The sequence below is a fragment of the Muscardinus avellanarius genome (assembly GCF_963383645.1).
Source record: "Muscardinus avellanarius genome assembly, chromosome: X".
NCBI classification, from domain to species: Eukaryota; Metazoa; Chordata; class Mammalia; order Rodentia; family Gliridae; genus Muscardinus; species Muscardinus avellanarius.
The window spans coordinates 116,521,131-116,537,536 of NC_137792.1; positions in this window are offsets into that span (position 1 = coordinate 116,521,131).

Here is a 16,406-nt window from a genome sequence, read left to right on the forward strand (position 1 = left end):
GCTCATTTCACTTAATCTAATGACCATTCTGTCATAAGTGTCAGGATTTCCTTCATATTTAAGGCAAATAATATATAGATTGAAAATATACACATTTTCATTATTCATTTGTAGATATTGTTTCTATAATCTGATATCTGCACTCTCATAATGATTGTAAATCTTTCATTGAGATAGTTGTTTTTGCTTTTTGATATATGCCTGGAAGTAGGATTGCAGTATGATAGTGTAGTTTCATTTTTAAGTTTTAAGGAACTTCCATATTGTTTTATATAATAGTTGTACTAATTTACATTCTAAATACCATGTATAAATGTGTTTTCTTCTTTTGATTCTTGGCAACTCTTGTTACATTTGATATTGATAAAGGATATCCTAATATGTATGGAGTTTTGATATTAGGTTTATCTATAATAAAACTAATGTGATTGTGATTTTGACTTCCATTTGCATGATAGTAATTGGAACACCTTTTTAAACACTTGTTCATTATTTGTATGTCTTCTGTGGAGAATGTTTTTCAGGTCCTTTGTCCATATTTTGACTAGGCCATTGCTTTTCTCTACTGAGTTACATACTTTTTTATTTATGAGTATTTATCCCTTATTGCTTATATGATTGTAAATCTAACTGTGTAATTTTCAGTCAAAAATTATAAAAAGAAAACATGTAAAGAAACATTTTTGATGTTTTTTTTATTTGTGCATTATAGTCCCATATCATAATGTAGTTTATGGTGATAGTGTGACATACATGCAAATAGCACTTGATGAGCTTTGTCCCTTCTCCCTCCTCCCTTCTACTTCCCTGAATCTGGATATTAAGTTTGGCATTGGTATCCTCACAAATGCACATGATTCAAATAAATAAAAGGGGTTATTTAATTAATTCTTCCCTTCCCCTCACCTTCCCATAGACTACCTCTCTCACTCTACTGGGGCTACTCATCCATTATCTGAAGTAGCCCTGGTATCCAGTTTACTCCCTAGTTTCTAAATATGGGAGAAAACATATTATCCTTCTCTTTCTCTGACTGACTATTCTTAACAATTTTCTCTAGTTTCATCCATTTTCCTGCAAATAAATTTATTTTGTTCTTCTTTATTGCTGAGTAGAATTCCATTTTCTGTATATACCAGACTTTTATAATCTATTCATATGTTGATAGACTTCTAGATTGATTCCACAATTTGGCTATTGTGAATTGTTCTGCTATAAGCATGTTCAACATCATTATCAATCAGAGAGATAGAATTCAAGACTACACTGAGATTCCATCTAACCCCAATTAGAATGGCTATAATAAATAAGTCAAACAACAATAAATCCTGGCGAGGATATGGAAAAACAGAAACTCTTCTACACTGTTGGTGGGGTTGTAACTGATGCAGCTGTTATAGAGATCAATGTGCAGATTCCTCAGACGTTTGGAAATGAATCAGCCATATGATCAAGGTATGTGACTCCTAGGTGTCTTTCCAAAGGACAGAAGTCAGAATATTATGGTAATAAAGTATTGATTTAAAAGAATCATACTTGACGTATTAAAGAAACATAAGAATGGAAGTGTTCCATCAAATAGAAAATATAGATAGAGCAAGAAATTGTTTTAAAAACAGAAATAAAATAGAATTAACATTATATAACCCTAAATATAAAACAATAAAGAAGTTTAATAGTAGATTTGAGTTTGCAGAAAGAAGAATTTGTAAATGTGATCACAGATTGATCAGTAGATAGCAAAGATCACTACTCAAGTAAAAGGGCAATAGTCACTAATCTTGAAAACTTCAGGGAAAATAATTATTCAAGATGCCCCAGGAAATAGTATACAGGTGAAGACATTTAATAAACTATCTAAAGCAGTAAGAGAAAATGGGTAAAGATATTTGGAAAAATAAGATGTTCAAAATCATTCACCTTCCCAGATATTGTGACACATACCTGTAATCCCAGTACTTGGGGGAGGCTAAAAAAAAAAAAAAAAAATTCACAAGTTTGAGCACAGCCTATACAATGTAGCAAAACTCTCAGCAACCTATCAAGATCTTGTTTCTTTCTAAAGAAAACAATAAAAAGGGCTGGGAGTGTAGTTTGAAGGTAGATTTCCCCTGGATTAAATCTCCATATAGATACACACACACAAAAAAAATGCACCTAGACCACAGAATGGAAAAAGACATATATAGAACCAGGCAAGATGATATTTCAGAAAGTAGTTGAGAAGGCTTTATTTACATTTTGGGATAATGCCAAGGTTCAGAGCCCAAATAGCTAATTAATAAATAATTGCCTCAGCAAAGGCCAGACTTCAAATACCGGGAGAATATAATGATTATTTATATGTATAATTTTCAAGAAAAGCTAAGAAACCCACAAGATAAACTGAGAAAACATGGCCCAATAAAAGGAACAAAAAATTTCCAGAAACAAATTTTAAAAGAACATATACTTTTCGTTTGCAAGACAAATATTTTTTTTCTTTTTTTTAATTTATTTTTATTGGTGCATTGTAATCATACATCACATTGGAATACAAGACTTGAGAGGATATACAAGCACACATCATCCAATTAGCCCTCATCCAGTCCCCATCCCATTCCCTCCCCCTCCCTCGATCCCATGCTTGTTTGGTGATTAACTTTGATACATGTGTTTATGTACCTCCTGCTTTTTAATGAGGCTCCATCCTCCCCTATTCCATACCCTCTGATTGGTCACCTTAATTGCTTCACTATAGGGCCCTTTCTATATAGCTCGACCACTTCCTGTTGCCTATTTCCTCCTAGTTATTGCTGATTAGGGGAAGCATCTGGTTTTAATTTTTTGCGATATTTCTCTGTGCATGCCGCGTTGCAAATACCAATCCCACACTTGCCAGCCCCAGTTGTGGCCTGGCTACCCGGTGGACTGATCCAGACCTCGCTGGCTCAAGCAGCGGCCTTGCCTCGTGGGAGGCCCCGATTCTGGTATTGCTGGCCCCGACACGGTCCTAATCCTTCAGCTGGCTCGGATCCCGGCCTCGGAGGCCACAGCACCGGCCTTCCTCATGGCAGGCTTCGATGCTAGCCGATGGCCCCGGCATCGGCCTAACCCCTCGGCAGGCTCTGATCCAGGCCTCGGAGGCCTCAGTAGCGGCCTTGCCTCACAGAAGGCGCCAATGCCAGCCAGTGGCCCCGGCACCAGCCTAACCCATCAGCAGGCTCTGATCCTGGCCTCGGAGGCCCCAACATCAGCCTTGCCTTGCAGCAGGCTCTGATCCCGGTCATGCTGGCCCTCGCACTGGCCTGACCCCTTGGCAGGCTCCGATCCCAGCCTCGGAGGCCCCAGCACCGGCCTTGCCTCACAGCAGGCTATGATCCCGGCCACGCTGGCCCTGGCACCAGCCTGACCCCTCGGCAGGCTTGGATCCTGGCCTTGGAGGCCCCAGCACCAGCCTTGCCTCACGGCAGGCTCCGATCCCGGCCTTGTTAGCCCTGGCACCGGCCTGACCCCTCGGCAGGCTCCGATCCCAGCCTCGGATTTCTCAGTAGCAGCCTTGCCTCATGGAAGGCTCCGATGCCGGCCAGTGGCCCCAGCATCCGGCCTAACCCCTCAGCAGGCTCTGATACTGGCCTCGGAGGCCCCAGCATCGGCTTTGCCTCACAGCAGGCTCTGATCCCGGCCACGCTGGCCCTGGCACCGGCCTGACCCCTCGGCAGGCTCTGATCCCGGCCTCGGAGGCCCCAGCACCGGCCTTGCCTCACGGCAGGCTCCGATCCCGGCCACACTGGCCCTGGCACCAGCCTGACCCCTCGGCAGGCTCCAATCCCAGCCTTGGAGGCCCCAGCACTGGCCTTGCCTCACAGTAGGCTCCGATCCCGGCCCTGTTGGCCCTGGCATCGGCCTAACTCCTCTGCAGGCTCCGATCCTGGCCTCGGAGACCCCAGCACCGGCTTTGCCTCATGGCAGGCTCCAATCCCGGCCTTGCTGGCCCCAGCACCGGCCTAACCTCTCGGCAGGCTCCGATCCCGGCCTCAGAGGCCTCAATAGCGGCCTTGCCTCATGGAAGGCTTTGATGCCAGCCAGTGGCCCTGGCACCGGCCTAACCCCTCAGCAGGCTCTGATCCCGGCCTCGGAGGCTCCAGCACCAGCCTTGCCTCACAGCAGGCTTCGATCTAGGCCTCACTGGCCCCAGCTCCAGCCTAACCCCTCAGCAGGCTCCGATCCCGGCTTCAGAGGCCTCAATAGTGGCCTTGCCTCACGGAAGGCTCCAATGCCGGCTGTTGGCCCCAGCACCGGCCTAACCCCTCGGCAGGCTCCAATTCCAGCCTCGGAGTCCTCAGCACCGGCCTTGCCTCATGGCAGGCTCCGATCCCGGCCTCGCTGGCCCCAACACCAGCCTAACCCCTCGGCAGGCTCCGACCCCGGCCTCAGATTCCTCAATAGTGGCTTTGCCTCACAGAAGGCTCCGATGTCGGCCAGTGGCCCCGCCACCAACCTAACCCCTCAGCAGGCTCTGATCCCGGCCTTGGAGGCCTCAATAATGGCCTTGCCTCACGGAAGGCTCCGATGCTGGCCGTTGGCCCCAGCACCGGCCTAACCCCTTGGCATGCTCTGATCCTGGCCTCAGAGGCCCCAGCACTGGCCTTCCTCATGGCAGGCTCCAATGTTAGCCGATGGTCCTGGCATCGGCCTCACCCCTCGGCAGGCTTCAATCCAGGCCTCGGAGGCCTCAGTAGCGGCCTTGCCTCACAGAAGGCTCCAATGCCGGCCAGTTGCCCAGGCACCGGCCTAACTCCTCAGCAGGCTCTGATCCTGGCGTCGGAGGCCCCAGCATCGACCTTGCCTCACGGCAGGCTCCGATCCCGACCTCACTGGCCCCAGCACCGGCCTAACCCCTCGGCAGGCTCCAATCCCGGCCTCAGAGGCTTCAATAGCGGCCTTGCCTCATGGAAGGCTCCGATGCCGGCCAGTGGCCCCGGCACCAGCCTAACCCCTCAGCAGGCTCTGATCCCGGCCTCAGAGGCTCCAGCACCAGCCTTGCCTCATGGCAGGCTTCGATCCCGGCCTCACTGGCCCCAGCACCGGCCTAACCCCTTGGCAGGCTCTGATCCCGGCCTCGGAGGCCTCAATAATGGCCTTGCCTCACAGAAGATTCCAATGCCGGCCGTTGGACCTGGCACCAGCCTAACCCCTCAGCAGGCTCCGATCCCGGCCTCTGAGGCCCCAGCACCAGCCTTGCCTCATGACAGGCTCCGATCCCAGCTTTGCTGTGTCCGTCACCGGCCTCACCCCTCAGCAGGCTCTAATCCGAGCACCCTCTTCGCCCAACTATTAGTCGCACGTTCTCGAGGGTGCGTGGTGGTGGTAGCATTCTGCCTCTGGGGTCATTACTTCAAAAGTTCCAGGTGTAATGTATCAGATCTCTGCCTCCCCTGAGTACTGGCCACTGCCATTGCCACTGCCTCCACCATTTCAAATCTTTCCCAAGCTCTTTTTCCACTCTGAATGTTGTCCAGTCTTCCTAAGCATGCGCGACGGTAGCATTCAACCTTTGGTGTAATTTCTCCAAAAAAAAAAAAAATAAGGTTTGTAGGCTCCGATTTCTGCTTCTCCTGAATACAATTCTCCACCGCCAACACAGAGACCGCTTTCAGCACCGCCTTTCTCCTTGGTCTCCGCTAAAGTCTCTCTCCTTACAGGTGATGTCCAAGATTCTTAACAATGTACAGAAGAAGCAGTCCTCCTTAGTGGGGAATTTTTCCAATAATTCCAGTTCATTTGAATAAGTTTTGTCTGCATCTCCAGTATCCTGGCATCCTCCACCTCCTTGACCCCTCTCCGATATTTTCCTTTTTTCTTTTTCTTTTCCTTTCTTACAGGGTCCTTCCTGTTGGAGAGGGGTTCGCCTAGGGGTACCCCGTCAGCACCTGCCCACCCACCCAGGGTCGGGGGGACCAGGGGTCTGGACCACGGGGTCCTTCCGGGTAGAGGAGAGGGGGGTCGCCTAGGGGCGCCCCGCCAGCGCCTGCCCACTCGCCCCGTGTCGGGGGCCCAGGGGCCCAGACCACGGCATCCTTCCAAATATTTTAATACAAATATTTTAAATATTCTAAAGGAGATAAAAATCAAATAACTAAAAATAAAAAAACCATTTTTTTCTCAAGTACAAATTAAATATTTTCCAGGATAATCTATGTTTTATAATCTATACATTTTATAATTAAAAATAAAGATTAAAAACATACAAAGAAATTTTTCTCATTAAAATGGATTAGCCAGGCATGGTTGGCGCAAGCTTGTAATCCCAGTAATTGGGATGCTGAGACAGGAGGATCACAGGTTCAAACCCAACCTCAGCTTCTTAGTGAGGCTCTCAGCAATTTAGTGAGACTTTGTTTCCAAATAAAAAAATAAAATAGGTCCAAGGGTATAGCCCAGAGTTAGAAGGCCCCTGGGTTACACTCTCAGTACCACACATACAAACACAAAATGGAATGAAAAAGAAAACTGAAAAATTAAAACATGTATTATGATTAAGTATTATACTAAATCAGTATGTCAAAAAATCAAAATAACAATTAAAATTGAGAAAAAATAGAACTTGAGGAAATCTCTTTGAATATTTTCTCTAATCAAAAACCTCAGCAGAAAGTCGACAAAATGGGAGAAAATTATTGTCGACCATTCCTCTGATAAAGGACCAATATCTAGAATATACAGAGAACTCAAGAAACTCAGCACTAAGAAAACAAATAACCCAATCAAAAAATGGGAAAGTGAACTAAATAGATACTTCACAAAAGAATTGAAATAGTCAATAATGTATGAAAAAATGCTCTACATTATTAGCAATCAGAGGGATACAAGTAAAAACTACCCTGAGATTTCACCTAACTCCAAGTAGAATGACAATCATCCAAAACACAAAAAACAACAAATGATTGAGAGGATGTGGAGAAGTGGGAACTCTGATACATTTTTGGTGGAATTGCAAATTAGTGCAACCATTTTGGAAAACAGTATGGATGATCCTCAGAAGAATGGGAACCAAGCTACCAAACAATCCAGCAATATCACTTCTGGGTATCCAGCCAAAAGAATGGAAACCAAAATACCAAACTAATGCATGTTTATCTACATTCATAGCCACATAATTCACAATTTCCAAAGTATGGAACCAGCCAAGATGTCCATCAACAGATGAGTGGATTACAAAACTATGGGACATATACACAATGGAATTTTACTTAACCTTAAAGAAGAACAAAATTACCATCATTTATAGGAAAATTGATGGAACTGGAGAACATTGTGCTGAGATTATTCAGTCACAAAAAGTAAGAAAAAATTCTCTCCATAATATGTGGAGGCTAGGGAGAAAATGGGACATAGGAGGAACTGTAGATGAAGGAGAAACTATAGATGATCAAATAAGGTGACCTAAATGAGGGGGTTGAGAGGGGGGAAGAGGGAAATTTTCTAATGTACATGATGTATATTCACAAACATATTTAAGTCAATCACTAAGCCAAGCATGAGAAGTAGAGAAAGTTGGAGTAGGGAGGGAATTGGGGAAGAGCTAAATGAGTGATGTGTGCATATATTCCTCTACCATCTTGTACTCCATTAAGATGTATGACTACAATGCACCAGTAAAAATAAAATAAATAAAAAATGAATAAATTAAATTGAGAAAAATTAAAAAAATGAAAGGACCATATACTAAAACCAATAAAATGCAGTGAATGCTTTTGTAAGAAAAAATTTATAGATGTCAACACTTACATTGAAAAAGAAGAAATATCTCAAATAAGGTATCTAGATTTATATTTTAAGGTACTATAAAGAATGCTGGGTATGGTGGTGCATGCTTGTAATCCCAGCATTCGGGAGGCTGAGACCAGAGGATTGTGGTTCGTGGACAGCTTCAGCTACTTAGTGAGGCTCTCTGCAACTCAGTGAGACCTGGTTTCAAAATAAAGAATTAAAAATAGGGCAGGGGTGTAGCTCAGAGGTCAAATGCCCCTGGATTCCATCACCAGACCTGATTTTAAAAAGTACTATAAAGAAGACAAACTAAATCCTAATCTCACAGAAAAAAAATAAAGATTAGGCTAGAAATAAAATAAAAAATATTTGTTTTGTAAATTATATTAGTAAATTTGTCAAAACTTTATCTTGACTTAGAAGAAAGGAGAAATGCTCAAATCTGTACAATTAGAAGTTAAAGTAAGGACATTATTACCTATTTTACAGAAACAAAATATATTACAAGAGGGTACTGTGAAGAATTACACAACAACAAATTACATATCTAGATGAATCAAATAATTTCTTATGAACACAAAACCTATAAAATATGAGTTTAGAAAAAAGAAAAACTCTTGAAAAATATTCAACCACATTAACAATCAGGGAGATTCAAATCAAAACTGCATGGAGATTTTATCTAATCCCCATCAGAAAACCAATAATCAAGAAGTCAAGAAACAATAAATACTGGTGAGGATGTTGGTAAACGGTAACTCTTCTACACTTTTGCTGGGATTGCAAATTAGTGTAGCTGCTATGGACATCAGTGTGGCTATTCCTCAGAAAACTGGGAATACATCCACCATATGATTCAGCTATACCACTTCTGGGTATCTTTATAAAGAGAATGAAATCAGAGAACTACAGTAATATATGCATATTCATAGTCATAGCAGCACAACTCACAATAGCCAGATTATGGAACCAACCTAGGTGTGCATCAACAGATAACTGGATTAAAAAGTTATAGGATAGCCACACAATAAAATTCTACTCAGAAATAAAGAAAAATAATATGTCATTTGCAGGAAAATGGATGACCCTGGAGAATATTGTGTTGAATGAAATTGGCCACTCACAGAAAGGGTCATATGTTTTCTTCCACATGCAGAAGCTGGGAGTAATCAGGATATCAAAGGGACTTTAGATAATGGAGGAAAAACCTCAGTGGAGCCAGGGAGGTGGTCAAGAGGAGGGGAGGGGGGAGAAAGAATTAATAAAGGAAACACTTCCATTGACATTATGTACATAAGTGAAATTGTCAATGCCAATCTCAATATCATGTATTGGGAAGGGGGGAGTGGGAAGAGAGCATAGGGAAAGCCCACCAAGTGCTGTGTGTATGTATGTCACTATCACTATGAATGACATGATGAGCGACTAAAAGGCACCAATAAAAGTATAAAAATAAAAGATAGTTGGTATATGCAAAAACACATGATAGTGGCTCAGTACCTAGCTTTTAAGCATCAAGGAAACAGAGCAGTTTGAAAATCTGTAGAGTTCTGTTTTCTTATAACATAATACTTGGTAAAATTATGTCCTTTTTATCCTAATACCCTAAATAGTTAAAGCAAGCCATAATTTTGGGGTGTCGGGTGCTATTGATAATCTGGAATAGTTAAAAAGATATTTTTCCAAGGAGAGGTAAAAGGCACTATACATTGTAATACTTATCATTTCTGGATCCTCAAGCAGCAAGGATAATATAAACAATATTGTTAAAAATGTTGGCCAACAAAGACCCTGTAAATCTTCATTAAAAAAATTACAGTGGAGAGATGGAGTGTGTGTAGGGATTGGTAGTTGGGGAGAGAGAAGGGAGAGTTAATGAAGAAAAACACTTTCACTGATGTAATGTACATATGTAAAATGATTATTGCCAATCTATGAATATCATGTATGGGGAGAGGGAAAAAATAGGAAGGAAGTCACAGGGAATGGAGGGTCACCAAGTGCTATACACATGTATGTTCCTGTCACTTTGAACTACAATTTAAGACTACAATTCACCAGTAAAAGTATATTACAAAGAAAGAGTAGAAAATATCAATACACATTTAACCATCATGAAAATTAAATCAGTAAGTTATCAAAACCTATTAAAAATAAAGCCCTAAACAAGGTTGCTTAACTGGTAAATTCCATTCAATATTTAAAAATGAATTAACATGAGGGGATTTTCCAAGATGGCGATGGAGAGACGCAGCGTCCCTCACTAGCTGAAGCAAACTAAGTTCAACTACTGAGACAGAAGTGTCTTAAAAAAGAAAAAATTAAATGTATGATCCAAAACAGACTAGGGGAGTACGGCAGAAAAAATCCAGCAACTTAACTGCAAGATTCACCACAACAAACAAATAAAGTAGATAGTGAGCTGAAGAATCGGTGGCCGGTAGAGTGCAGGCGCAGGCTCAGTGGCCTCAGGGCCGCTGGCCCAAATGGGACTTTTGGGTCTTTAACATTCCCAGAGAAGCTCTAAAATCTGAAAGTGACCAGAAAGTTCCAATACCTGAAGTTGCTAGCTAACTGGAGCTCCTGAGCTGCACCCAACAAAGGCAGCCCCACAGACACGCCCAGAAATCGGCAGGGACCTGGAAGTGGACCTGCTCACCGCAGGAGCGAAAAGTCAGCAGGATACGGGAGAGCTGCCAGAGCTTCAGAGCCACAGATTGGACTGCCAGCGTGAATTCAGAGGAGCCACGGACCCCGCGAGCACACAGTGAGTATGATATATGTCTGCTAGTGTGCACAAAGTGGGCCAGTTCAACTCTGTGACCAAAGAGCGCTTAAGGTGCGATACCTGCACGGGACCACAAGGGGACACTCCAAGCAAATACAAGATTCGCCATATATCAACAACATAGTAGGACTGTTATCTCTTTTTTATTATTATTATTTTTTTTACTATTTTTCTATCCTTTTATATTTTATTTTTTACTATTGTGGTTTGGTATTGTTTGTTTCACTTTTTGGGTCTTTGGGTTTGTTTTGGTTTTTGGTTTTCTGGGGGAATAAGTTTTTCTGGGGGGATAAGTCTTTTCTAAAGTCCTAATACAAAGACCGGGTTAAAATAATACCCACTAACGATGGGAAGACAGCAGAAAACCAGACATGAGAACTCTGAAAATATGAGAACTAGGAACAATGGAGAAATGACAGAAATCACAAATACTGACCTACAAGAAATGCAGGAAGGGGAGTTCCAAATCTTGATCCACAATATGATGAAAGGATTTAAAACAAGTTTAGAGGAGATGAAAGATGAGTTAGAAACACTAAAAAAGAATCAGAAAGAGGTTTGGAATGAAATGAAAGAGTCAATAAATGAAATGAAGTCAGCAATAGAAAGAAATCCTGGAAAATTAGAGGAAATGGAAAGTAGAATATCACTGTTAGAAGACAGTTCATCCAACTCCGAAAACACAATCAATAGTATGCAGAAGTCATTACAGCAACAAAACCTAAACATACAGCAAATTTGGGACAACATGAAATGCCCTAACTTACGGATAAAAGGCATTGAAGAAGGGATAGAGGTACAGACCAGGGGCATCTGTAATCTCTTCACAGAAATAATTGTGGAGAACTTTCCCAAACATGGAACAAGAGATAGATCTTCATGTTCAAGAGACAGAGAACACCATTAAGACAAGATCAAAAAAGAACCTCCCCACGCAACATAATAGTCAAAATGACTAACATAGAGGCCAAGGAAAATATCTTAAAAGAAGTGAGAACAAAAGGTCGGGTGACATACAGAGGCAAAATAATAAGAATCACCCCAGACTATACAACCCAGGTCATGAATGCCAGGAGAGACTGGTATGATGTGATCCAGACCTTGGAAGAAAATAACTTCCAACTGAAGCTGCTTTATCAAGCAAAACTACTATTCAAAGTCGACGGCGAAATAAAAGTATTTCAGGATAAAATCTCAAAAAATTTATGAATTCAAAGCCAACACTAGAGAAAATACTTAAAGAAATAAACCATAAAGAAGAAAAAAGAAGCAGATTTCAGAACAAGAGAAGAGAGGAAAATGATCAGAGGGGCTTCTAAGTAAGGAAGAAAGAAAAAGCTACCAAACAGATGACAGAACACAAAATGACAGAAAAGAAAAATCATATTTCAATAATAACTCTTAATGTCAGAGGACACAACTCACCAGTCAAAAGACATAGATTGGCAATGTGGATCAAAAAACATAACCCAAATATATGCTGTTTGAAAGAAACTCACCTAACAGCCAAAGACACTCACAGACTAAAAGTGAAAGGATGGAAAAAGATATACCATGTTACTGGAGAACAAAAAAGGGCAGGGGTAGCAATCCTGATATCCAACAAAACAGAGTTTAAACTAAGACACATCAGAAGAGACAAATCAGGGCACTTCCTTTTATTAAAAGGAACAATACACCAAGATGATATAATGATAGTAAATGTTTATGCTCCAAATGTGAATGCAACCACATTTGTAAAACAAACCCTTCAGGACATCAGATCACAAATAGACCCAAATACAATAATTCTGGTCCTCTCACACCACTGGATCAATCTTCAAGGCAAAAGTTGACTAAAGACTCTTTAGAACTAAAGAAAATGATAAACCAAATGGACCTAATAGACATATACAGAACATTTCATCCAGAAACTACAGAATACACATTCTTCTCATCAGCCCATGGAACCTTCTCCAAAATAGATCACATCCTGGTACACAAAGAAAGCACCAGCAAATTCAAAAAATGTAATATAATTCCTTGCATCTTTTCAGACCATAATGGAATTAAAGTAGAAATCAACAACAGGAAACTCAAAAGAAACTATGCAAATACGTGGAGACTGAATGATACACTATTGAATGATGAATGGGTAAAAGCAGAAATTAGGGAAGAAGTAAAGAAATTTTTGGAAATAAATGAAAACAGAGACACAACTTACCAAAATCTCTGGGACACTGTGAAGGCATCATTAAGAGGAAAGTTTATTGCATTGAGTGCTCACATAAGGACTCAGAATCACCAAGTTCAGACCCTATTGGCACAACTCAAGGACCTAGAAAGACTGCAACAGTCCAACTCCAAAGCCAGCAGAAGACAGGAAATTATTAAAATCCAAGTAGAAATAAATGAAGTAGAGGACAAAACACCAATTCAAAGAATCAACAAAACAAAAAGGTGATTCTTTGAAAAGGTTAATAGAATTGATAACCCCCTGGCCAACCTAACCAAAAGAAAAAGAGAATCAATGCAAATTACTAAAATCAGAAATGAAAAAGGATACATTACCACAGATAGTGAAGAAATTCAAAGGATTATCAGAAACTACTTTAAAAATTTATACTCCAATAGACAATAAAACATGGAAGAAATTGATAGATTCCTAAACACAGTTAACCTACCTAACCTGAACCAAGAGGACATGCAAGCCTAAACCAACCAATAGCAAACAAAGAAATAGAAATGGCAATAAAAATTCTTCCATCAAAGAAAAGCCCAGGCCCAGATGGGTTTCCAGCTTAATTCTACAAAGCCTTCAGTAAAGAACTAATACCAATACTTCATAACTTATTCCAGGAAATTGAAAGAGATTGAACTCTCCCAAATTCCTTCTATGAGGTCAGTATCACATTAATACCCAAACCAAATAAAGATACCTCAAGAAAGGAAAACTAGAGCCCAGTATCTTTAATGAACATAGATGCAAAAATTCTAAACAAAACACTAGCCATACGCATTCAAAACCATATCAAGAGAATAATACAACATGACCAAGTTGGTTTCACCCTGGAAAAACAAGGTTGGTTCAACATACACAAATCAATGCATGTCATCCACCACATAATTAGAATCAAGAATAAAAAGCACATCATCATAGCAATAGATGCTGAAAAAGCCTTCGACAAAATCCAAGACCCATGCATGTTAAAAACACTACAGAAAATTGGAATAAAAGGAACATACCTCAACATCATTAAGGCAATATACAACAAACCCAAAGCCAACATTATACTGAATGGGGAAAAACTGCAAGAATTCCCCCTAAAATCGGGAACAAGACAAGGATGTCCACTATCACCACTCCTCTTCAATATAGTCCTTGAGACTCTTGCCACAGCAATAAGACAAGAGAAGGAAATCAAAGGAATTCGCATAGGAAGAGAGGAATTAAAATTATCCTTATTTTCAGATGACATGATCCTTTACCTAGAATACCCTAAGAACTCAACCAAAAGACTTCTGGAGTTAATTAACAAATTCAGCAAAGTTGCAGGATACAAAATCAACCTAAAGAAATCAGAGGCTTTTCTTTATACCAACAATGAATCCACAATGAAAGAAATAAAATAATCAATTCCATTCACTATAACCTCAAAACCAATAAAATACCTAGGAATAAACCTAACCCAAGATGCAAAAGACCTCTACAACAAAAACTATAAAACATTAAAGAAAGAAATTGAAGAAGACCTTGGAAGATGGAAAGACCTCCCATGCTCGTGGATAGGCAGAATAAATATCATCAAAATGGCCATTCTGCCAAAAATGTTTTATAGATTCAATGCAATTCTTATCAAAATACCAACTACATTCTTCACAGACCTAGAAAAAGCAACCATGAACTTTATATAGAGAAAGAAAAGACCCAGAATAGCCAAAGCAATTCTCAGCAACAAGAATCACGCAGGAGGCATCACAATCCCAGACTTCAAACTATACTATAGATCAATAGTAGTAAAAACAGCATGGTACTGGCACAATAACAGGTACACTGACCACTGGAACAGAATAGAAGATACAGAAACAAATCCACACACGTACAGTCAATTAATCTTTGACAAAGGGGCCAAACTCATATGCTGGAGAAAAGACAGCCTTTTCAACAAATGGTGCTGGGAGAACTGGCTATCTATTTGTAGAAAGATAGAACTAAACCCCTATATCTCACCATGCACAGGAATCAACTCAAGATGGATCAAAGACTTAGAAATCAGACCAGAGACTGTGAAGTTATTAGCGGAGAACATAGGCTCATCACTACAACATATAGGCACAGGCAGTAACTTTCTCAATAAAACCTCCAAAGCTCAGGAAATTAAAGCAAGAATCAACAAGTGGGATAGCATCAAACTAAAAAGTTTCTTCTCATCAAAGGAAACCATCAAGAACCTAAAGAAAAAGCCTAAAGAATGGGAGAAGATCTTTACCAGTCACCACTCTGATAGGGGGCTAATATCCAGAATGTACAAAGATCTCAAAAGACTCTGCACTAGCAAAACAAACAACCCAATGAAGAAATGGGCAACTGAAATGAATAGACACTTTACAAATGAGGAGATACAAATGGCCAATAGATTCATGAAAAGATGTTCTTCATCATTAGCCATCAGGGAGATGCAAATCAAAACTACACTGAGATTCCATCTAACCCCAGTGAGATTGGCAAGCATAAAGAAATCAAACAATAATAAATGCTGGTGAGGATGTGGGGAAAGAGGAACTCTTTTACATTGTTGGTGGGAGTGCAAACTCATTCAGCCACTATGGAGATCTGTGTGGAGATTCCTTAGAAAACTGGGAATAGATCCACCATATGATCCAGCTTTACCACTCCTGGGTATTTTTCCAAAGGGGTTGAAAACAGAGAACTGCAGCAACATATGCATACCTATGTTCATAGCAGCACAATTTGTAATAGCCAAAATTTGGAATCAACCTAGGCCCCCATCAACAGATGAATGGTTTGCAAAATTATGGGAAATACACACAATGGAATTCTATTCAGCTATAAAGAACAAAATCACGTCATTTGTAAGAAGATGGAAAGGGCTGGAAAGCATTATGTTAAGTGAGATCAGCCAAACACAGAAAGAGAAGGGACCTATGTTTCCTCTAATATGCCCAAATGAGTGAGCATTGGGGATACCAGAGGGACTCCAGATAATGGAAGGGAAATCTCAGCAAAGTTTGAATGGAAAACTAAGAGAGGAAGGTAGCTGAACTTGACTGATGAGCGGCTATTTCCAAATAGGTGTAAAAGTACGAATATAGCAAGGTTAGCCTGGGTATTAAGTATCAGGAGGGGAGAAGGGAAATGAGGGGGGGGGGGAAGGGCACCAAATACATATTAAATGTATAACATTTACTTTCAATAAAATAAATTTTAAAAATGAATTAACATTAATTCTATTAAGACTATTACATAAAATTGAAAAGGATAGAAACACTTATAACACTTTCTATGATTTCACAGTAAAGATTCCACAAAAATAGTACTAATAAATGGATTTAATCGAGTTGAAGGATAAAATATTATTCTGCCAAAATAAAATTTATTTTTGCATATTAACACCGAGATATTCTAAAAGGAAATTAAATCAATTGTATTTGAAATACCATTAAAATGAATAAAATACTTAAGTATAAAATTATTCAAGATATTGAAAGGTTTTTTGCATGTATAGCACTGAAGATTGAACCCAGAGACATTCTACCTCTGAGCTGCACCTAGAGCCCTATTCCATTTACTTTTTTATATATTTATTTATTTATTTTAATTTTGAAGTGGGGCATCACTAAGATTCCCTGCATTGCTAACCCAAAT